The sequence below is a fragment of the Erinaceus europaeus genome, chromosome 20 (genome assembly GCF_950295315.1).
Source record: "Erinaceus europaeus chromosome 20, mEriEur2.1, whole genome shotgun sequence".
In the NCBI taxonomy this organism is placed as follows: Eukaryota; Metazoa; Chordata; class Mammalia; order Eulipotyphla; family Erinaceidae; genus Erinaceus; species Erinaceus europaeus.
In genome coordinates this window covers 57,878,474-57,903,084 of record NC_080181.1, presented here as the reverse complement: position 1 = coordinate 57,903,084, position 24,611 = coordinate 57,878,474, and the positions used below count along the sequence as shown (strand labels likewise).

Below are 24,611 nucleotides of genomic sequence, written 5' to 3'. Positions count from 1 at the left end.
TGGCCGTGCCTCTGCTGCCGCCTTGTGGACGCGCGGGGGACCGCGGCCTGCAGGAGACACCTGGCCGTGCCTCTGCTGCCGCCTTGTGGACGCGCGGGGGACCGCGGCCTGGTGGAGACACCTGGCCGTGCCTCTGCTGCCGCCTTGTGGACGCGCGGGGGACCGCGGCCTGGTGGAGACACCTGGCCGTGCCTCTGCTGCCGCCTTGTGGACGCGCGGGGGACCGCGGCCTGCAGGAGACACCTGGCCGTGCCTCTGCTGCCGCCTTGTGGACGCGCGGGGGACCGCGGCCTCTGCGTGGCAGCCGCACGAGTTGGGCGGCAGAGCTGCGATGTCTAGTGTGTGCACAACCACAGCGAGGTCAGAGACAAACTCAGCGCGTCAGAGGAGCCTCCCTGTCCTGCCCTCAGCATCCACCTCCCTTGCAGGTGGGTCCGCACCTTCTGGTCTCCCTATCTCCCCTCCTCTCAATTTCTCTGTCTCTATCCAATAATTTAGAAATAAAGCTCATAAAGATCTTAATTATATGGTGGTTATGCAAACGGACTCTCGTGCCTGAGATTCCAAAGTCCCAGTTTCAATCCTCCCGAACCACCATAAGCCAGAACTTAAAAAATAAAAAAAAAGTAATTTAAAAGATAATCTTTATTTGATAGAGATTTCCAGAATTTTGAGGAAAGAGAGGTAGGGAGAGACACACACACACACACACACACACACACACACACCTGCAGCCCTGCTTCACCACTCGAGAAGTTTTCCCCTGCAGATGGGGAGTTGGGCTTGGAACCCCGGTCCTTGAATGTTGTAACAGGCAGGCATCTTGTCGGGTGGGCGGGACTGACTCAAGGGGCGTGGCCACGCACTGGCGATCAGGACCTGCTGGCGGTGGGCGGGGCCTGCTGGCGGTGGGCGGGGCTCGACGGCGCGGACTGAGGGGGGCGTGGCGTGCGTGGATGTTGCCGCGTGCCCGCGCCTGCGCAGACGCAGGATTGTGGTGGCAATGGCGGCTCCTGCGTGCTGGCCGCCGTGTGGCCGGACGCCTTGTCGGGGAGGGGCCACGCCGTCCCTGCAGGGCACCCGCCTGCTGGATGGAGGTGAGTCCTCAAGCAGGCGGGGCAGGCGAGTGGGGCTGCGGGGCCGGGGACAGGTGCGGGCGGCCGGGGGGCAGGTGCGGGTGCGCGGGGCGGGGTGCAGGTGCGGGCGGCCGGGGGCGGGTGCGGGCGGCCGGGGGGCAGGTGCGGGTGCGCGGGGCGGGGTGCAGGTGCGGGCGGCCGGGGGCGGGTGCGGGCGGCCGGGGGGCAGGTGCGGGTGCGCGGGGCGGGGGCGGGCGGCCGGGGGGCAGGTGCGGGTGCGCGGGGCGGGGGCGGGCGGCCGGGGGCGGGTGCAGGTGCGGGGGGCCGGGGGCAGGTGCGGGCGGCCGGGGGCAGGGGCGGGTGCGGGGGGCGGGTGCGGGCGGCCGGGGGCGGGTGCGGGCGGCCGGGGGCGGGTGCGGGCGGCCGGGGGCGGGTGCGGGCGGCCGGGGGGCAGGTGCGGGTGCGCGGGGCGGGGGCGGGCGGCCGGGGGCGGGTGCGGGCGGCCGGGGGCGGGTGCAGGTGCGGGCGGCGGGGGGCAGGTGCGGGCGGCCGGGGGCAGGGGCGGGTGCGGGGGGCAGGTGCGGGCGGCCGGGGGCAGGGGCGGGTGGGGGGCAGGTGCGGGCGGCCGGGGGCAGGGGCGGGTGCGGGGGGCAGGTGCGGGCGGCCGGGGGCAGGGGCGGGTGCGGGGGGCAGGTGCGGGCGGCCGGGGGCAGGGGCGGGTGCGGGGGGCAGGTGCGGGCGGCCGGGGGGCAGGTGCGGGTGCGCGGGGCGGGGGCGGGCGGCCGGGGGCGGGTGCAGGTGCGGGGGGCCGGGGGCAGGTGCGGGCGGCCGGGGGCAGGTGCGGGCGGCGGGGGGCGGGTGCGGGCGGCCGGGGGCAGGGGCGGGTGCGGGGGGCCGGGGCAGGGGCGGTGTGTGCGTGTTGTGTGCGTGTCCACGGGGATCTGAATAAACGCCGCGCCGTGGAATCGCTGGGAAACAGCTGTCTTTCTGGTGCCGACCCAGAGTCAGCTGACTCCAGAGAGCTTCAGGCCCCTCTTTGCTGTGGGACGGTCTCACAGGAGGGAGGGGGCATCTCCCTGTTGTCTTGATTTGCGTTTCTCTGACAGTCAGAGACTTGGGGCATTTTCTCATGTGTTTCTCGGCCTTTTGGATCTCTTCTGCGGTGAATAGTCTGTCCATGTCCTCCCCCCAGTTTTGGATGGGGTTATCTGTTGTCTTGTTGTTGAGTCTGGCAAGCTCTTTATATATTCTGGTTATTAGCCTCTTGCGTGCCGTATGGCATGTAAAGATCTTCTCCCATTCTGTGAGGGTCTCTAGGTTTGGGTCGTGGTTTCTTTTGCTCTGCAGAAGCTTTTTAATTTGATGTAGTCCATGGGTGTATGCTTGCCTGAGTCTTCTTAGTCATTGGATGTGTTTCATTGAAGATGTGGGTCTTTTCTTGTGTTTTTAAAAAAGATCTCATCAGGTGAAAGGTGAAAGATTGACTTTTCAGGAGACGCCCAACAGTAATACCCATAACAGCACAGATGAGCCATTTAACTGTGACCAGCAAGAAATACAACTCTCAATAATAGAAGGTTCTGGAGAAATAGGAACTCTAAGGAGCTCATTTACATTTGATAACCAATAGCTAGAATTACACAAATTTAGAATATCTATATTAATAAATGTGTCAATATTAACACAGGATAAGATTACAGTCTCTTAAGTATTATAATTTTAACACGCTTAAACAGTTTTAAGCCTAATATTAGAACTTAATCAGTATACCTATTTGAAATATCAGATATCTAGACTAAATATTTTATATTTAACACTAATTCAAGAGTAACATTGCTTTCTTTCTTTTTTTATATTTAGAGGCAGTTTTAACAAAAGACAAAAAGACATATACCACAACTACAAAATTTGCTGAATGAAATTAAAGAGCAAAATACACAGAGAAACATTCTATGTATCAGAAAACTCAAGGCTTTAAGATGACAGTTTCCTCAACTGATTTATAAATTCAAAATAATGCTTACCAAATTTGAGTTTTTCCCCTCAGAAACCATTAAGCTAACCCTAACATTCATGCAGAATACAGAGGACCCCAGACCGGCAGGACAAGTAGGACCATGCTGGCTAGCACACACGCCTGGTCAGAAATAAACTTGTGTGTTTATATGTATTTCCTGACAGAACATGATTTTGACTGTAAAAGCTTCCAGAAATAATGATTTACTGTTAGGATTTTTAACCAGCTCACTTATTACAAACTTGTCATGACCAGTTTTATCTTTTTAATTTATTTTATTTATAAAAAGGAAACACTGAGTAAACCACAGGATAAGAGGGGTACAACTCCACATGATACCCACTACCAGAACTCCGTATCTCATCCCCTCCCCTGACAGCTTTCCCATTCTCTATCCCTCTGGGAGCATGGACCCAGGGTCACTGTGGGGTGCAGAAGGTGGAAGGTCTGGCTTCTGCAACTGCTTCCCCGCTGAACATGGGTGTTGACTGGTGGATCCATACTCCCAGCCTGTCTCTCTCCATAGTCTGCAGTGAGTCAGTATGAAGTTCATAATGAAATAGTTTCTACTTAGACACCCTCCTCACCTACTTCCTATTACACTTCCCTCACTCACTGCAAAGCTAACCTTATCAAAGCAAGGACTGCAAAAGCTGAATAAGGGCAGGAGACTGGCAGACTTTAACGGTGACTCTTTAGTCACTATCAGGCCACCCCATCAGCTGGGGCCCTAGTCGGGGAGTCCTGAGATTCCCAAACAGACTTGATGGGCCTAGACCTCGAATAAATCCCTCTTTCCATTGTTACTGGTCATTTCTACCAGGAACAACACAACAGACCCCTTTGTGGGCCCCCAAAGGACCTTGCCCTCAACTTGGATCAACAACGGTAGAGAATGTTCCATCCTCCGAAGGGAGGCTGGACAATATACTCTAGGCTACACCTGAGGAAGATGGGTCCTGATATTGGGGCAGCTTGGAATGTTTCTACTCATGACCACAGAGTGTGAGCTCAGATCTAGAGGGATTCAGAGGTCACACAGGCTCCTAAGCTGAATTATTTATTATTGTGTGTGTGTGTGTATTCGTAACACTCATGGAGTCACTGTGACTAAGCTGAATTATTTATCTGTGTGTGTGTGTGTGTTCATAACACTCATGGAGTCACTGTGACTAAGCTGAATTATTTATCTGTGTGTGTGTGTGTGTGTTCGTAACACTCATGGAGTCACTGTGACTAAGCTGAATTATTTATCTGTGTGTGTGTGTGTTTGTGTGTGTGTTCATAACACTCATGGAGTCACTGTGACTAAGCTGAATTATTTGTGTGTGTGTGTGTGTGTGTGTTCGTAACACTCATGGAGTCACTGTGACTAAGGTGAATTATTTATCTGTGTGTATGTGTGTGTGTTTGTAACACTCATGGAGTCACTGTGACAGCTGAATTATCTATCTGTGTGTGTGTGTGTGTTTGTAACACTCATGGAGTCACTGTGACTAAGCTGAATTATTTATCTGTGTGTGTGTGTGCATAACACTTATGGAGTCACTGTGACTAAGCTGAATTATCTATCTGTGTGTGTGTGTGTGTGTTCGTAACACTCATGGAGTCACTGTGACTAAGCTGAATTATTTATCTGTGTGTGTGTGTGTGTGTTCGTAACACTCATGGAGTCACTGTGACTAAGCTGAATTATTTATCTGTGTGTGTGTGTGTTTGTGTGTGTGTTCATAACACTCATGGAGTCACTGTGACTAAGCTGAATTATTTGTGTGTGTGTGTGTGTGTGTGTTCGTAACACTCATGGAGTCACTGTGACTAAGGTGAATTATTTATCTGTGTGTATGTGTGTGTGTTTGTAACACTCATGGAGTCACTGTGACAGCTGAATTATCTATCTGTGTGTGTGTGTGTGTTTGTAACACTCATGGAGTCACTGTGACTAAGCTGAATTATTTATCTGTGTGTGTGTGTGCATAACACTTATGGAGTCACTGTGACTAAGCTGAATTATCTATCTGTGTGTGTGTGTGTGTGTTCGTAACACTCATGGAGTCACTGTGACTAAGCTGAATTATTTATCTGTGTGTGTGTGTGTGTGTTCGTAACACTCATGGAGTCACTGTGACTAAGCTGAATTATTTATCTGTGTGTGTATGTGTGCATAACACTTATGGAGTCACTGTGACTAAGCTGATTTATCTATCTGTGTGTATGTGTGTGTTCGTAACACTCATGGAGTCACTGTGACTAAGCTGAATTATCTATTTGTGTGTGTGTGTGTGTGTGTTTGTAACACTCATGGAGTCACTGTGACTGAGCTGAATTATCTATTTGTGTGTGTGTGTGTTTAACACTCATGGAGTCACTGTGACTAAGCTGAATTATCTATTTGTGTGTGTGTGTGTGTGTTTGTAACACTCATGGAGTCACTGTGACTAAGCTGAATTATTTATCTGTGTGTGTGTGTGTATGTGTGTGTTCGTAACACTCATGGAGTGAGTCACTGTGACTAAGCTGAATTATTTATCTGTGTGTGTGTGTGCATAACACTTATGGAGTCACTGTGACTAAGCTGATTTATCTATCTGTGTGTATGTGTGTGTGTTTGTAACACTCATGGAGTCACTGTGACTAAGCTGAATTATCTATCTGTGTGTGTGTGTGTGTGTGTGTGTGTGTTCGTAACACTCATGGAGTCACTGTGACTAAGCTGAATTACTTATCTGTGTGTATGTGTGTGTGTTTGTAACTCATGGAGTCACTGTGACAGCTGAATTATTTATCTGTGTGTGTGTGTTTGTGTGTGTGTTCGTAACACTCATGGAGTCACTGTGACTAACCTGAATTATTTATCTGTGTGTGTATGTGTGCATAACACTTATGGAGTCACTGTGACTAAGCTGATTTATCTATCTGTGTGTGTGTGTGTGTTCGTAACACTCATGGAGTCACTGTGACTAAGCTGAATTATCTATTTGTGTGTGTGTGTGTGTTTGTAACACTCATGGAGTCACTGTGACTAAGCTGAATTATCTATTTGTGTGTGTGTGTGTGTGTGTGTGTGTTTGTAACACTCATGGAGTCACTGTGACTAAGCTGAATTATCTCTGTGTGTGTGTGTGTGTGTGTGTGTGTGTGTGTGTGTGTTTAACACTCATGGAGTCACTGTGACTAAGCTGAATTATCTATTTGTGTGTGTGTGTGTGTGTTTGTAACACTCATGGAGTCACTGTGACTAAGCTGAATTATTTGTGTGTGTGTGTGTGTCCATAACAACCCTTAATTTTTTTTTTAACATATAGTGTGATGTAAAAATAGCCTACACATTTAATTTTTTTCATTTAAGGCAAGTATGTTAACACTTTGTTAGGTTTTATGGGAACATGTAGTACTGTTACTTTTTGCCTAGACTATTGTCTCACTTGATGTACAAGATCTTTTGGATCCCAGAGACTTGGGGAACTTTTCCTGTAACCTTATAATCTTGTCAACTATTGTTGAAGTGCACCAGACCGAAACGAAGTGCAGGCACGGAGCCCCAGCGATGATCCTGGAGGCAAAAGACAAAAAACCAAACCAAACCAAACAGGCAACAGGCAGTAATTCAAGGAGGCCTTTTGGAGCCTTTAGTCAACCTCTACTACTATAGGATACATTTTTGAGAATGAATAATTCTTGAAGATGTGACATTGATTCTTTTGTCATAGAAAAAACACAAACATTTAAAATTTAACTCCTAAATTTTAAGAGTCTAAATTTATAAAGAATAAACTGATCATATTTTTAAAAAAGCACTTTAAGTTAGATACCAAAGATAAACAATATATAACATGTCAATGTGGACAGGGTTTCTGTAACATACAAATTTAGTCAAATTGATTTTTAAAAAGTATTTACTTATTCCCTTTTGTTGCCCTTGTTTTACTGTTGTAGTTGTTGTTGATGTTGTCATTGATAGATAGGACAGAGAGAAATGGAGAAAGGAGGGAAGGATAGAGGAGGGGAGAGAAAGACAGACACCTGCAGACCTGCTTCACCGCCTGCGAAGCGACTCCTCTGCAGGTGGGGAGCCGGGGGCTCGAACCAGGATCCCTATGCCGGTCGTTGCGCTTTGCGCCATGTGTGTTTAACCCTCTGCACTACCGCCGGACTCCCCAAATTGATTTTTAAACAGGCTTCATTCTTAATGAAATTACTGCTAAAATTATTTTTATCATTTATTTTTGATGGGAGAGGTAGAGGGTGACAGACGTGAGGAGAGAAGCCAGAGCATCTTCAGCTGTGACCCAGAGTGGTGCTGGGGACTGAAGGCAGGACCTTAGGGCAGCAGCAATGGGACTCTTGCATAACCATTGTTGTCTCTCTAACCTTGTTATAATCAAATGACAATTTTAAATTTGGTCTAGATAAACTCTTTAAAATTAAAAAAAAAATTTATTCTTTTGTTGCCCATGTTGTTTTATTGTTGTTGTTGTTATTGACGTCATTGTTGTTGGATAGGACAGAGAGAAATGGAGAGAGGAGGGGAAGACAGACAGACACCTGCAGACCTGCTTCACCACCTGTGAAGCGACTCCCCTGCAGGTGGGGAGCCGGGGTGTCATTTGTCAATCATAACTTCACTGTCTTTATCCCAATTATACCTTTAGATATCAGAGTTTTGTCTTAAGTCCTAATGACCACCTTAAGTAAATTAGCCTGGTGAAGACAAGCCTTAAGTTTTTGATGTCTCTGCTAAAAGATAACTAAAACCCAGAGCTGCCTGCTGTGACTAGGAGCCTTTTTTTTCTTTCTTCCTTTCTCTCTTTCTTTCTTTTTGACTAAAGCTTGAAATTTTGAAAATCCTGTAGCAGTGAGGCTTAGCCACTACACATGTGACTGGGCACGTTTTATTTTATCTCCTGCACTTAGGCATTTCACTTGACTTGTGTTCTGTTCATCTCTCGTTTACTCTGTGAAGTTTAGTCTGAGCTTCTTTAATTGAATGCTTCTGCTTTCACTTGCTTGACCGTCTGTTTATACCACCCATACAAGTCTACACTTTCACACAAACTTACTCTCTTGTGTGTCCTCAGGCTTCCTTAAGCGCTGGCTGTGGCTGCCTTGTCTAGGGAGTCCTCTTACTTTAAGAGAGAGCCAATACATCTTTACAAAGGATAAATTTGCCCCCTTTGTTGTCCTTGTTGTTTATCGTTGTTGTAGTTATTATTGTTGTTACAGGTGCCGTTGTTATTGGATAGGACAGAGAGAAATGGAGAGAGGAGGGGAAGACAGAGAGGGGGAGAGACAGACAGACACCTGCAGACCTGCTTCACCGCCTGTGAAGCGACTCCCCTGCAGGTGGGGAGCCGGGGGCTCGAACCGGGATCCTTCAGCCGGTCCTTGCGCTTTGTGCCAAATGCACTTAAGCTGCTGCGTTACCGCCCGGTACCCACAAAGGATAAATTTTATGTCACTATTTTCTGACAAACCATGAAGAATTTTCTTTTTGAAGAAACTTTATTTTTAAAATTTTTTCCCTTTTGTTGCTCTTGTTGTTTATCATCGTTGTTATTGCTGTCGTTGTTATCGGATAGGACAGAGAGAAATGGAGAGAGGAGGGGAAGACAGAGAGGGGGAGAGAAAGACAGACACCTGCAGACCTGCTTCACCGCCTGTGAAGCGACTCCCCTGCAGGTGGGGAGCCGGGGGCTCAAACCAGGATCCTTACGCTGGTCTTTGTGCTTTGCGCCACTTGCGCTTAACCCGCTGCGCCACCGCCTGGCTCCCCCGTTAAGAATTTTCCACCACGCATCTTAATGGGATGTTTGCTCTGGTGTCGAGCCGTGTCCCTCCTGGGATATTTTAGTGCCTCTTAGCTCGGGTGGGTGCGCATAAGCCCTGCACTCGGATCAGGAAAGCTGGTCTATATTTTAAATCTATCAGCCGTACGAGGTCACAGGGAATCGCAGATCAGGACTCAGCTGTCACTTTGCAGCTGAAGTCACACTGGGTCTGGAGGGCGTGCTGGTGCCACAGTCTCCACAGATGCCCGGAGCCCCTTCACCGCAGGTGTCGCAGGTGCTGGGAACGGGTCCCGGACCCTCAGGCATGCGCTCCTGTGCTGGGCCGCCTCCCTGCCCGGCCATCTTCAGAGCACGTGGAGGCCCCTCAGCTCTGAAATACAGAAGTTCTTTATTTATTTGACCAGAGCCCTGCTCAGCTCTGGTTGATGCTGAGGAGGGCACTGAGCCTGGGACTTTGAGGCCTCACGCACGAGTCTCCTTGCAGGACCATCATGCTGCCTGCCCCTGGCCCCGTCTGCAGTCCTGGTTCCCTCCCTGGCCCCACAGAAATGGCAGAGGTGCTCAGGTCAATCAGTCAGAACTCTCACACTGAAGGACGAGCCTGTAGCACAGACACTGTCCCTTTGTGACAGATGACAAAGGGGATGTGCGAATAGCCAAGCCTCCTTTATAAATGCCTCTTAATTGCCGTGACACTTGCCGTGTAATGTAAACTTTAGTTTATTTGCCTCCAGGGTTATCACTGAGGCTCAGTGCGGACACTATGCGTCCACTGCTCCTGGTGGCCTTTTTTCTATTTTATTGGGGAGCACAGAGAGACAGAGGAGGAGAGATGGAGATGGAGAAAGAGATAACTGCAGACCTGCTTGTGAAGCTGTCCACCCTGCAGGTGGGGAGTGGAGGCTCGAACCCAGACCCTTGGGCTTCTTACTATGTGTGCTTAACCGGGTGCACAACCACCCGGCCCGTGTAAGGTCATTGGAATAGAAGTGTTTTGAATGGTGCCGCACTGTGACGTGCACAGGTCCTGGGGGCATGTGCTGTGGGGAGCCACCATTGTGCAATGGTTTGTCAGCCGAGAGTAAACTGGGAGTCCTGCTCCCCTAAGAAGTCAGGGGCCACACGCGGAACCACGGTATGAGTGGGGGCTTGCCCAGCCCGTCCCCGCTGTCCTGCCCCACCGACGGGGGCAGCAAGTCTGTGCTGAGTACCCTCCCTGGCAGTTTTTAAACCTGTGTTGCCTCCAGTGTTACTGCTGGGCTTGGAGGTGGCACTCTGAATTCACCACTCCCAGCCGCCATATTTCACTGAAAGGAAAGGGGGAGACAGAAAGACAGATACCTGCTTCACCCCGTGTGAAGTCCCGCTGTTAGTGGGGAGAGGAGGCTTGAACCCAGGTCCTGTGCATAGTTACTGCGTGCACTTAGCCAGGGGTGCCACGGCCCCCCACTAATTCTTATTTGAGTGAATTAATGTATTTTTATTTATGCGCAGAGGGCATTGCTCAGGCCTGGCTGGTGGTGTGGCCAGGAATTGAACTCGCCTCCCTGCCCAGGTGTCTTTTTTCCTCCCAGAACGTTGCTTAGCTCTGGTTTATGGCGGTGCTGGGGATTGAACTGGGACCCCCGGTGTGCACTTAGAGGACCTGCCCCTGTGGAGAACATGTTAGCTGTGCCTTGGGGTACAGTGCAGGCTGGAGGTTGCTGAGGGCGTGGTGTCTGTGGAGCCCGGCCCAGAGTCCTGATGGCGGCCGTGACACGGGACAGGAGGGAGGCGTCTCTGCTGCCGCAGACGCAGCGTGTGCAGAGAGCAGGGTGGCGCACATGGGAGTTTCTCTTGAAGACGTTTCTCTCTCTCAGAGCAACAGACTTCGAGGCTTTCCCTCACCTGGCCTGCTTATCAGCTGCTTTCCTGACAGTCACCTTGAGGACTTCAGCATGACTGAGGGCGGAGTGTCGGCGCCAGGAACCTGGGCTTGCACGGCACAGCCCAGGCAAAGTCTTCCCGTGTGCCGGGGCCCAGTCCCCACCTGAGCTCCTGTAGGGACCTTCGTGAGGAGGGCCGGTTGCCCAGCCGGCTCCTGAGGCCGCGCTGTGGGCAGCTGTCACGTGACGGTGAGGGAGGGGCCTCTCCACCTGCCCGCCATCAGCCGCACGGACACTCCGTGCAGGGGCCTGGGGCCACACCTGTTTACTCTCCCCCAGGTGGACTTGCTTCCCAGGAGCTGAGTCCCTGTGTGGAGGCCCCAGAGCGCCCCCAACTCACACTCTGGACGGAACCGGAGCTGGACACCCTGGCCTGTGGCTCCGTGGCCAGCGGAGCCCCTTCAGCTCTTACCGTAAATGCCCTTTGGGGGGGGCAGGTGGGGAGGATCCCCTGCACCGGGGAGCCCAGAGAACAGGAGACCTGGGGGTCCGTCCCGCTCACTAACTGTGAGGCCCGGTGGAGCGTCTGTGCCCTCGGGAGGGGACCCCAGCCTCCCGCCTGGCCCGAGGGCCCCTGAACCCTGAGCCACATCTAGCTGCAGGTGGGGGGGGGGCGCAGGAGAGTTGAGAATCTGGGGGAGAGGACCTGGGTTCAAGCCCCACCAGCAGGGAAGAAGGGCTGCAGCGTCTCCTCTGTCTCCCTGTCTCTGACCCTCTGCTGGGAACGGCAGTCAAGGCTCGGTAGCCCTGGCAGCAAAGTGTGTGCTTGAGGATTAAAGGGAATCTGGGGAGATACACCGCAGTGCTTGTCACAGACTCCTTCATGTGGCCTGGAGCCCCGGGAGCCCCCGCCTTGAGCCCTGCTGGCCCCATTGCTGGCCGGGCACCTCTGGGCCTCCCATCGCCGGGAAGATCTCTGCGCCCTGCCCCTCCTGGGGAGATCTCTGCGCCCACAGCCCTGCCCCTCACTGCCTGTGGCCCAGGAGGAGGGACACTCTTGCCCTCACTCCGCAACTCCAGATCCGCCCCAGCACAGGCTGTGGCCGCTATACCTGCAGACGGTCAGCCACTGACAGACGGGCCAGGTGCGGCCTGTGAAGAAAAGAAGTCTTAGGGGCTGAGAGTCGAGAGGGGTGGGAGGGAGGGCCCATGGCACCAGGAAACTGCTCTCGTCTCTCACGCCTCGGGTCCCGGGATCGGGTCCCCTGGCGGGAGAAGGTTTTACACGCTAATCCCAGCGTGAAGGGGTCTTAGGGGCTGAGAGTCGAGAGGGGTAGGAGGGAGGGCCCATGGCACCAGGAAACTGCTCTCGTCTCTCACGCCTCGGGTCCCGGGATCGGGTCCCCTGGCGGGAGAAGGTTTTACACGCTAATCCCAGCGTGAAGGGGTCTTAGGGGCTGAGAGTCGAGAGGGGTGGGAGGGAGGGAGGGCCCATGGCACCAGGAAACTGCTCTCGTCTCTCACGCCTCGGGTCCCGGGATCGAGTCCCCTGGCGGGAGAAGGTTTTACACGCTAATCCCAGCGTGAAGGGGTCTTAGGGGCTGAGAGTCGAGAGGGGTGGGAGGGAGGGCCCATGGCACCAGGAAACTGCTCTCGTCTCTCACGCCTCGGGTCCCGGGATCGGGTCCCCTGGCGGGAGAAGGTTTTACACGCTAATCCCAGCGTGAAGGGGTCTTAGGGGCTGAGAGTCGAGAGGGGTGGGAGGGAGGGCCCATGGCACCAGGAAACTGCTCTCGTCTCTCACGCCTCGGGTCCTGGGATCGAGTCTCCTGGCGGGAGAAGGTTTTTTCATGCTTGTATCGAGCCCAGCGTGAGGGGGACTTAAGGGGAGAAGCCCAGCAGGGCAGGAAGTGGGGGAATAGCCCTGAGCAAGTGCACTCACCTCATAGGCTCTGGATCCCAGGTTCGAGCCCCCTGTCCATATGAAGCTTTTTCGAGCCCTGCTGTCTGCTGTCCGTGGAGATGATGGGGAGCCCGCAGTGAAGGCCAAGCAGCGGGAGGCCCAAGGACTTGTAGTCAGGAGGCCCGGCTGAATATCCCCTCACAGGCCCTGGTCCCGGGTTCAACCCCCAGCAAGAACCCACCTAACAGTGAAGCATTTCACTCTTGTTAAAGGGTGTGTGTGTGTGTGTGTGTGTGTGTGAGAGAGAGAGAGAGAGAGAGAGAGAGAGAGAGAGAGGGAGAAGGGTACAGCTCATGGCATCAGCCCCGCAGCTGAGCAGCGCCCTGGTCTCATGTCTTTTTAAAAAGCAAAAAGTTAAAGCAGACACACAGCGTGGGGAGCTCGGGCCCCTCTGGCGTCAGCCCTCACCCCACTCATCCCCCAGCAGGACCTGCGGCTGCTCCGTCTATGGCCCGGCTCCTTTTGGACCGGCAGAGCACATGAAGAAGCCCTCGCCCCCCTGCCACAGCGCTCCGGACTCGGTCTGCGGGAACAGGAACACGACTGCGGCAGACGGACAGACGCATCCCAGAGTCACCTGTGCCCGCCTACCCGCCAGCCCCCGAGCCGCTCCACCCCGCTCCGTGCGCAAACCTCAGCAGGCACGGGCTTCGGGCCAGGAGAGGAAGCCCGCACCTGGAGGCGGGGAAGCAGATCTACAGGTGTCTTTCTCTTTCCCTGTCTTCCCATCCTCTCTCCATTTCTCTCTGTCCTGTCCAACAATGACGACAATAATAACTACAAGGGCAACAAAAGGGAATAAATAAATATTAAAAAAAAAGTTTGAGCCCCGGCTCCCCAGCTGCAGGGCAGTTGCTTCACAGGCAGTGAGGCAGGTCTGCAGGTGTCTGTCTTTCTTTCTTCTGTCTTCCCTCCTCTCTCGATTTCTGTCTTATCCAACAACAGCAACAACAATAAGGGTAACACAGTGAGGAAAGTGGCCTCCAGGAGCAGTGGATTCATAGTGTAGGCACCGAGAAGAGTGAATTCTTGGTGACACAGATTCAGGCTTGTGTTTCTGCGGAGGCCCAGCACAGGTGCCTGTATTCTGGGCACATCTGAGCACAGTCTGTACAAATGATGCCAGTGAGCAAAGTTGCCAGGAGCCCGGGTGGGGGCATGCCTGGTTGAATGCATATTACAGTGTGCAAGGACCCGGGTTCGAGCCCCCAAACCCCACCTGCAGGAGAAACTTCACAAATGGTGAAGCTGGGCTGCAGATGCTTCTCCGTCTCCCCCTCTCCATTTCTGGCGGTCTCTGTCCGGTAAATAAACATAAGAAAATGAAAAGATGGGTCACGGTGCTCGTGCTTCTAACAACGTGCTGCTGCTGAGGCTGCGGGCCGCCCACCCAGCACCGGCCTGGGCCGAGACCAAGCAGGGAGTGACGGCACGGCCCCAGCCCTCGGCTGCTGCCAGGGGAGCCAGGTGTTTGGGAACAAAGACGAAGTCAAGATGACTTTGTGTCACCCTCACCACGGGGTCACTGTCACACAGCCAGTGACGCATCAGCAAATAAGGCCCTGCAGGGGCTGGCTGATAGCTCACCCAGGCGGTGTGCTGTTCTGCCATGTTCACGGCCCGGGTTCAAGGCCAGCCCGGCCACACTAAAAGGCTTCAGAGCTGTGGTCTCTCTCCCTCTGCCTCTCGGTGTTATAAAAGGCAGAGCCGAGCAGTACTCTGGTAAATCAGGCCACCGCCAGCAGAGCTGTTGTCACTGAGCTGGGGCGGGAGGTCCGCCCGATGCAGGAAGTCCGCTCACCACGTCCCCGAGCTCCTTCCCACCTCGCACGTGTGGGATCCGCACGTGGTTCACTTACAGTTCGCCCTACCTGCGGCAAGTGTGTCAGGCACCGGCGTCAGGCGGCTGTCACCCTCCATGTCCATGCAGATGTGTGGAGTGCTTCCCAGAACCTGGAAGGCAGTGGCTGTCAGCGCAAAAAGCTGGCCGAACCAGGAGGTCCTGGATCTGGAATTTCCTTTCAAGTTTTCGGGGCCAGGTGGTAGCGCAGCAGGTTAAGTGCACGTGGTGCAAAGCCCAAGGGCCGGTGTAAGGATCCCGGTTCGAGACCTGGCTCCCCACCTGCAGGGGAGTCGCTTCCCAGGCGGTGAAGCAGGTCTGCAGGTGTCTGTCTTTCTCTCCCCCTCTCTGTCTTCCCCTCCTCTCTCCATTTCTCTCTGTCCTGTCCAACAACAACAACATCAATAACAACAACAATAATAATCACAACAAGGGCAACAAAAGGGAAAAAACAGTCTCCAGGAGCGGTGGATTTGTGGTGCAGGCACCAAGCCCCAGCAATAACCCTGGAGGTTAAAAAAAAATCACTAAGGTACTTAGAGATTAACAAGTAGGAGCAAGGATAGAGGAGCAAACAACTAAACTGAGTTAAAAAAATAGATATTTTGCTTAAATGCACCGAAGGCGATGGAGCCGTACAAGCTCAGGTACCTGACGGTGGCCCAGCTAGTTAGGCGCACACACCCCCAAGCACGAGGGCCCAGGTTCGAGCCCCTGATCCCCATCTGCAGAGGGGAAACTTCACGAGTGGCGGAGCAAGTACTGCTTATCAATTAAAGTCAGCAAACAAGTACATTTTTAAAGAGGAAATAATGGCCAGCAGGAACAAACACGGAGCCCCAACAATAACCTGGTGGCAGGAGAAACACAGGCAGGCGCTGCCTAAACCTGAGAGCAGAATGAAGGCCTCCAGTACCGCAGGCCGGTGGCGGCGAGACAGCACACCGGGGCTCGGCCCTCAGAGCCGGACAGCTCACCCTGCGGGTGCCCCACTCCACCACACACAGTGCTGGGGACCCTCCACCTGCTGCCCGGCAGGCTGAGTCCCTGGGGGCAGGGGGCCATGAGCCACCCAGCCAGAGGCCACAGCAGGGTGCTAGGTGAAGCCAGGTGGGAGCTCACACCCAGCAGCCAGCACCCAGATAGAGCTCATACTCAGCACCCAGCACCCAGGTAGGGGCTCATACCCAGCACCCAGTGGGGCCTCATACCCAGCAACCAGCACCCAGTTGGGCCTCATATGCAGCAGCCAGAACCCAGTAGGGCTCATACTCAGCACCCAGTGGGGCCTCATACCCAGCAGCCAGCACCCAGTGGGGCCTAATAACCAGCAGCCAGCACCCAGGTGGGACCTCATACCCAGCAGCCAGCACCCAGGTAGGGCTCACATCAAGCAGCCAGCACCCAGGTAGGGCTCATACCCAGCAGACAGCACCCAGATAGGGCTCATACCCAGCAGCCAGCACCCAGCACCCAGGTAGGACGCATACCCAGTAGCTGCACCCAGGTGGGACCTAATACCCAGAAGCCAGCATCCAGGTGGGACCTCATACCCAGCAGCCAGCACCCAGGTGGGACCTCATACCCAGCAGCCAGCACCCAGGTGGGACCTCATATCCAGCACACTGGTAGGGCTCACACGCAGCAGCCAGCACCCAGGTAGGGTTCACACCCAGCAGCCAGCACCCAGGTAGGGCTTATACCCAGCAGCCAGCCCATGGGTAGGGCTCACACCCAGCAGCCAGCCCACAGGTAGGGCTCACACTCAGCAGCCAGCACCCAGGTAGGGCTCACACCAAGCAGCCAGCACCCAGGTAGGGCTCACACCCAGCAGCCAGCACCCAGGTAGGGCTCACACCCAGCAGCCAGCACCCAGATAGGGCTCACACACAGCAGCCAGCACCCAGATAGGGCTCACACCCAGCAGCCAGCACACAGGTAGGGCTCACACCCAGCAGCCAGCACACAGGGAGGAGTCATATCCAGCGGCCAGCACCCAGGTAGGGCTCACACCCAACAGCCAGCACACAGGTAGGGCTCACATCCAGCAACCAGCACCCAGGTAGGGCTCACACCCAGCAGCCAGCACCCAGGTAGGGCTCACACCCAGCAGCCAGCACACAGGTAGGGCTCACACCCAGCAGCCAGCACCCATGTGGGACCTCATACCCAGCAGCCAGCACCCAGATAGGGCTCATACGCAGCAGCCAGCACCCAGGTGGGACCTCATACCCAGCAGCCAGCATCCAGGTAGGGCTCACACCTAGCAGCCAGCACCCAGATAGGGCTCACACCCAGCAGCCAGCACACAGGTAGGGCTCACACCCAGCAGCCAGCACACAGGTAGGACTCATACCCAGCGGCCAGCACCCAGGTAGGGCTCACACCCAACAGCCAGCACACAGGTAGGGCTCACATCCAGCAACCAGCACCCAGGTAGGGCTCACACCCAGCAGCCAGCACCCAGGTAGGGCTCACACCCAGCAGCCAGCTCACAGGTAGGGCTCACACCCAGCAGCCAGCACCCATGTGGGACCTCATACCCAGCAGCCAGCACCCAGATAGGGCTCATACGCAGCAGCCAGCACCCAGGTGGGACCTCATACCCAGCAGCCAGCATCCAGGTAGGGCTCACACCTAGCAGCCAGCACACAGGTAGGGCTCGCACCCAGCAGCCAGCACCCAGGTAGGGCTCATACCCAGCAGCCAGCACCCAGGTAGGGCTCACACCCAGCAGCCAGCACCCTGGTAGGGCTCACACCCAGCAGCCAGCACCCAGGTAGGGTTCACACCCAGCAGCGAGCACCCAGGTAGGGCTCACACCCAGCAGCCAGCACCCAGGTAGGGCTCACACCCAGCAGCGAGCACCCAGGTAGGGCTCACACCAAGCAGCCAGCTCACAGGTAGGACTCATACCCAGCGGCCAGCACCCAGCACCCAGGTAGGGCTCATACCCAGCAGCTGCACCCAAGTAGGGCTCATACCCAGCAGCTGCACCCAGGTGAGACCTCATACTCAGCAGCCAGCAAAGAGGTAGGGCTCACACCCAGCAGCCAGCACCCAGGTAGGGCTCATGCCCAGCAGCTGCACCCAGATAGGGCTCACACCCAGCAGCTAGCACCCAGGTAGGACTCATACCCAGGGGCCAGCACCCAACACCCAGTTAGGGCTCACACCAAGCAGCCAGCACACAGGTAGGGCTCACACCCAGCAGCCAGCACACAGGTAGGGCTCACAACCAGCAGCCAGCACCCCAGTAGGGCTCACACCCAGCAGCCAGCACCCAGGTGGGACCTCATAACCAGCAGCCAGCACCCAGGTAGGGCTCACACCTAGCAGGCAGCACCCAGGTAGGGTTCACACCCAGCAGCCAGCACCCAGGTAGGGTTCACACCCAGCAGCCAGCACCCAGGTGGGACCTCAAACCCAGCAGCCAGCACCCAGATAGGGCTCACACCCAGCAGCCAGCACCCAGATAGGGCTCACACCCAGCAGCCAGCACCCAGGTAGGACTCATACCCAGCGGCCAGCACCCAGCACCCAGGTAGGGCTCATACCCAGCAGCTGCACCCAAGTAGGGCTCACACCAAGCAGCCAGCACCCAGGCAGGGCTCACACACAGCAGCCAGCACCAAGGTGGGACCTCATACCCAGCACCCAGCAACCAGGTGGGACCTCATACCCAGCACAGATGTAGGGCTCATAACCAGCAGCAAGCACCAAGATAGGGCTCATACCCAGCAGCCAGCACCCAGGTGGGACCTCATACACAGCCAGCACCCAGGTGGGACCTCATATCCAGCACACTGGTAGGGCTCACACCCAGCAGCCAGCACACAGGTAGGACTCATACCCAGCGGCCAGCACCCAGGTAGGGCTCACACCCAGGAGCCAGCACACAGGTAGGGCTCACATCAAGCAGCCAGCACACAGGTAGGGCTCACACCCAACAGCCAGCACACAGGTAGGGCTCACATCCAGCAGCCAGCACCCAGGTAGGGCTCACACCCAGCAGCCAGCTCACAGGTAGGGCTCACACCCAGCAGCCAGCACACAGGTAGGGCTCACACCCAGCAGCCAGCACCCAGGTGGGACCTCATACCCAGCAGCCAGCACCCAGATAGGGCTCATACGCAGCAGCCAGCACCCACGTGGGACCTCATACCCAGCAGCCAGCATCCAGGTAGGGCTCACACCTAGCAGCCAGCACACAGGTAGGGCTCGCACCCAGCAGCCAGCACCCAGGTAGGGCTCATACCCAGCAGCCAGCACCCAGGTAGGGCTTACACCCAGCAGCCAGCACCCTGGTAGGGCTCACACCCAGCAGCCAGCACCCAGGTAGGGCTCACACCCAGCAGCGAGCACCCAGGTAGGGCTCATACCCAGCAGCTGCACCCAGGTGAGACCTCATACTAAGCAGCCAGCAAAGAGGTAGGGCTCACACCCAACAGCCAGCACACAGGTAGGGCTCACACCCAGCAGCCAGCACCCAGGTAGGGTTCATGCTCAGCAGCTGCACCCAGGTAGGGCTCACACCCAGCAGCTAGCACACAGGTAGGACTCATACCCAGGGGCCAGCACCCAGCAACCAGTTAGGGCTCACACCCAGCAGCCAGCACACAGGTAGGGCTCACACCAAGCAGCCAGCACACAGGTAGGGCTCACACCCAGCAGCCAGCACCCAGGTAGGGCTCACACCCAGCAGCCATCACTCAGGTAGGGCTCACACCCCGCAGCCAGCACCCAGGTAGTACTCATACCCAGCGGCCAGCACCCAGCACACAGGTATGGCTCATACCCAGCAGCTGCACCCCGGTAGGGCTCACACCAAGCAGCCAGCACCCAGGTAGGGCTCACACCCAGCAGCCAGCACCCAGGTGGAACCTCATACCCAGCACCCAGCACCCAGGTGGAACCTCATACCTAGCACCCAGCACCCAGGTGGGACCTCATATCCAGCACCCTGGTAGTGCTCATACCCAACAGCAAGACCCAGGTAGGGCTCATACCCAGCACCCAGCACCCCGGTAGGGCTCACACCCAGCAGCAAGCACCCAGGTAGGGCTCACACCCAGCAGCCAGCACCCAATAGGGCTCACACCCAGCAGCCAGCACCCAGTTAGGGTTCACACCCAGCAGCAAGCACAAAGGTAGGGCTCACACCCAGCAGCCAGCACCCAGGTAGGAATCACACCCAGCAGCCAGCACCCAGGTAGGGCTCACACCCAGCAGCCAGCACCCAGGTAGGGCTCACACCCAGCAGCCAGTACCCAGGTAGGGCTCACACCCATCAGCCAGCACCCAGGTAGGGCTCACACCCAGCAGCCAGCACCCAGGAAGGGCTCACACCCAGCAGCCAGCACCCAGGTAGGGCTCAACCCAGCAGCAAGCATCCAGCACCCAGGTAGTGCTCATACCCAGCAGCTTCACTCAGGTAGGGCTCATACCCAGCAGCCAGCACCCAGGTTGGACCTCATACCCAGCAGCCAGCACCCAGGTAGGGTTCATGCCCAGCAGCTGCACCCAGGTAGGGCTCACACCCAGCAGCTAGCACACAGGTAGGACTCATACCCAGGGGCCAGCACCCAGCAACCAGTTAGGGCTCACACCCAGCAGCCAGCACACAGGTAGGGCTCACACCAAGCAGCCAGCACACAGGTAGGGCTCACAACCAGCACCCAGCACCCAGGTAGGGCTCACACCCAGCAGCCATCACCCAGGTAGGGCTCACACCCCGCAGCCAGCACCCAGGTAGTACTCATACCCAGCGGCCAGCACCCAGCACACAGGTATGGCTCATACCCAGCAGCTGCACCCCGGTAGGGCTCACACCAAGCAGCCAGCACCCAGGTAGGGCTCACACCCAGCAGCCAGCACCCAGGTGGAACCTCATACCCAGCACCCAGCACCCAGGTGGAACCTCATACCTAGCACCCAGCACCCAGGTGGGACCTCATATCCAGCACCCTGGTAGTGCTCATACCCAACAGCAAGACCCAGGTAGGGCTCATACCCAGCACCCAGCACCCCGGTAGGGCTCACACCCAGCAGCAAGCACCCAGGTAGGGCTCACACCCAGCAGCCAGCACCCAATAGGGCTCACACCCAGCAGCCAGCACCCAGTTAGGGTTCACACCCAGCAGCAAGCACAAAGGTAGGGCTCACACCCAGCAGCCAGCACCCAGGTAGGAATCACACCCAGCAGCCAGCACCCAGGTAGGGCTCACACCAAGCAGCCAGCACCCAGGTAGGGCTCACACCCAGCAGCCAGTACCCAGGTAGGGCTCACACCCAGCAGCGAGCACCCAGGTAGGGCTCACACCCAGCAGCCAGCACCCAGGAAGGGCTCACACCCAGCAGCGAGCACCCAGGTAGGGCTCACACCAAGCAGCCAGCTCACAGGTAGGACTCATACCCAGCGGCCAGCACCCAGCACCCAGGTAGGGCTCATACCCAGCAGCTGCACCCAAGTAGGGCTCATACCCAGCAGCTGCACCCAGGTGAGACCTCATACTCAGCAGCCAGCAAAGAGGTAGGGCTCACACCCAGCAGCCAGCACCCAGGTAGGGCTCATGCCCAGCAGCTGCACCCAGATAGGGCTCACACCCAGCAGCTAGCACCCAGGTAGGACTCATACCCAGGGGCCAGCACCCAACACCCAGTTAGGGTTCACACCCAGCAGCCAGCACACAGGTAGGGCTCACACCCAGCAGCCAGCACACAGGTAGGGCTCACACCCAGCAGACAGCACGCAGGTAGGGCTCACACCCAGCAGCCAGCACCCAGGTAGGGCTCACACCCAGCAGCCAGCACCCAGGTAGGGCTCACACCCAGCAGCCATCACCCAGGTAGGGCTCACACCCCGCAGCCAGCACCCTGGTAGTACTCATACCCAGCGGCCAGCACCCAGCACCCAGGTAGGGCTCATACCCAGCAGCTGCACCCAGGTAGGGCTCACACCAAGCAGCCAGCACCCAGGTAGGGCTCACACCCAGCAGCCAGCACCCAGGTGGAACCTCATACCCAGCACCCACCACCCAGGTGGGACCTCATACCTAGCACCCAGCACCCAGGTGGGACCTCATATCCAGCACCCAGGTAGTGCTCATACCCAGCAGCAAGACCCAGGTAGGGCTCATACCCAGCACCCAGCACCCCGGTAGGGCTCACACCCAGCAGCAAGCACCCAGGTAGGGCTCACACCAGCAGCCAGCACCCAATAGGGCTCACACCCAGCAGCCAGCACCCAGTTAGGGTTCACACCCAGCAGCAAGCACAAAGGTAGGGCTCACACCCAGCAGCCAGCACCCAGGTAGGAATCACACCCAGCAGCCAGCACCCAGGTAGGGCTCACACCCAGCAGCCAGCACCCAGGTAGGGCTCACACCCAGCAGCCAGCACCCAGGTAGGGCTCACACCCAGCAGCCAGCACCCAGGAAGGGCTCACACCCAGCAGCCAGCACCCAGGTAGGGCTCAACCCAGCAGCAAGCACCCAGGAAGGGCTCACACCCAGCAGCCAGCACCCAGGTAGGGCTCACAACCAGCAGCCAGCACCCCAGTAGGGCTCACACCCAGCAGCCAGAACCCAGGTAGGGCTCACACCCAGCAGCCAGCACACAGGTAAGGCTCACACCCAGCAGCCAGCACACAGGTAGGGCACACACCCAGTAGCCAGCACCCTGGTAGGGCTCACACCCAGCAGCCAGTACACAGGTAGGGCTCACACCCAGCAGCCAGCACCCAGGTAGGGCTCACACCCAGCAGCCAGCAGCCAGGTGGGACCTCATAACCAGCAGCCAGCACCCAGGTAGGGCTCACACCTAGCAGGCAGCACCCAGGTAGGGTTCACACCCAGCAGCCAGCACCCAGGTAGGGTTCACACCCAGCAGCCAGCACCCAGGTGGGACCTCAAACCCAGCAGCCAGCACCCAGATAGGGCTCACACCCAGCAGCCAGCACCCAGATAGGACTCACACCCAGCAGCCAGCACCCAGGTAGGACTCATACCCAGCGGCCAGCACCCAGCACCCAGGTAGCGCTCATACCCAGCAGCTGCACCCAAGTAGGGCTCACACCAAGCAGCCAGCACCCAGGTAGGGCTCACACCCAGCAGCCAGCACCAAGGTGGGACCTCATACCCAGCACCCAGCAACCAGGTGGGACCTCATACCCAGCACAGATGTAGGGCTCATAACCAGCAGCAAGCACCAAGATAGGGCTCATACCCAGCAGCCAGCACCCAGGTGGGACCTCATACACAGCCAGCACCCAGGTGGGACCTCATATCCAGCACACTGGTAGGGCTCACACCCAGCAGCCAGCACACAGGTAGGACTCATACCCAGCGGCCAGCACCCAGGTAGGGCTCACACCCAGGAGCCAGCACACAGGTAGGGCTCACATCAAGCAGCCAGCACCCAGGTAGGGCTCACACCCAACAGCCAGCACACAGGTAGGGCTCACACCCAGCAGCCAGCACCCAGGTAGGGCTCACACCCAGCAGCCAGCTCACAGGTAGGGCTCACACCCAGCAGCCAGCACACAGGTAGGGCTCACATCCAGCAGCCAGCACCCAGGTAGGGCTCACACCCAGCAGCCAGCTCACAGGTAGGGCTCACACCCAGCAGCCAGCACACAGGTAGGGCTCACACCCAGCAACCAGCACCCAGGTGGGACCTCATACCCAGCAGCCAGCACCCAGATAGGGCTCATACGCAGCAGCCAGCACCCAGGTGGGACCTCATACCCAGCAGCCAGCATCCAGGTAGGGCTCACACCTAGCAGCCAGCACACAGGTAGGGCTCGCACCCAGCAGCCAGCACCCGGGTAGGGCTCATACCCAGCAGCCAGCACCCAGGTAGGGCTCACACCCAGCAGCCAGCACCCTGGTAGGGCTCACACCCAGCAGCCAGCACCCAGGTAGGGCTCACACCCAGCAGCGAGCACCCAGGTAGGGCTCACACCCAGCAGCCAGCACCCAGGTAGGACTCATACCCAGCGGCTAGCACCCAGCACCCAGGTAGGGCTCATACCCAGCAGCTGCACCCAGGTAGGGCTCATACCCAGCAGCTGCACCCAGGTGAGACCTCATACTAAGCAGCCAGCAAAGAGGTAGGGCTCACACCCAACAGCCAGCACACAGGTAGGGCTCACACCCAGCAGCCAGCACCCAGGTAGGGTTCATGCCCATCAGCTGCACCCAGGTAGGGCTCACACCCAGCAGCTAGCACACAGGTAGGACTCATACCCAGGGGCCAGCACCCAGCAACCAGTTAGGGCTCACACCCAGCAGCCAGCACACAGGTAGGGCTCACACCAAGCAGCCAGCACACAGGTAGGGCTCACACCCAGCACCCAGCACCCAGGTAGGGCTCACACCCAGCAGCCATCACCCAGGTAGGGCTCACACCCCGCAGCCAGCACCCAGGTAGTACTCATACCCAGCGGCCAGCACCCAGCACACAGGTATGGCTCATACCCAGCAGCTGCACCCCGGTAGGGCTCACACCAAGCAGCCAGCACCCAGGTAGGGCTCACACCCAGCAGCCAGCACCCAGGTGGAACCTCATACCCAGCACCCAGCACCCAGGTGGAACCTCATACCTAGCACCCAGCACCCAGGTGGGACCTCATATCCAGCACCCTGGTAGTGCTCATACCCAACAGCAAGACCCAGGTAGGGCTCATACCCAGCACCCAGCACCCCGGTAGGGCTCACACCCAGCAGCAAGCACCCAGGTAGGGCTCACACCCAGCAGCCAGCACCCAATAGGGCTCACACCCAGCAGCCAGCACCCAGTTAGGGTTCACACCCAGCAGCAAGCACAAAGGTAGGGCTCACACCCAGCAGCCAGCACCCAGGTAGGAATCACACCCAGCAGCCAGCACCCAGGTAGGGCTCACACCCAGCAGCCAGCACCCAGGTAGGGCTCACACCCAGCAGCCAGTACCCAGGTAGGGCTCACACCCATCAGCCAGCACCCAGGTAGGGCTCACACCCAGCAGCCAGCACCCAGGAAGGGCTCACACCCAGCAGCCAGCACCCAGGTAGGGCTCAACC

The 24,611-nt window shown here is 57.0% G+C and overlaps 1 protein-coding gene and 1 long non-coding RNA gene across 2 annotated transcripts in view; one reads left to right on the top strand and one right to left on the bottom strand.

Moving 5' to 3' along the window:
- Positions 1 to 24,611, bottom strand: part of STARD5 (StAR related lipid transfer domain containing 5) — a 130,923-nt gene that overhangs the window by 68,420 nt on the left and 37,892 nt on the right. The gene's annotated exons all lie outside the window — the stretch shown is intronic.
- LOC132534883 (uncharacterized) lies at positions 1,032 to 14,004 on the top strand. The gene is made up of 3 exons (XR_009546641.1): positions 1,032 to 1,097; positions 12,697 to 12,897; positions 13,138 to 14,004. It is a non-coding gene; the product is annotated as an uncharacterized LOC132534883 (long non-coding RNA).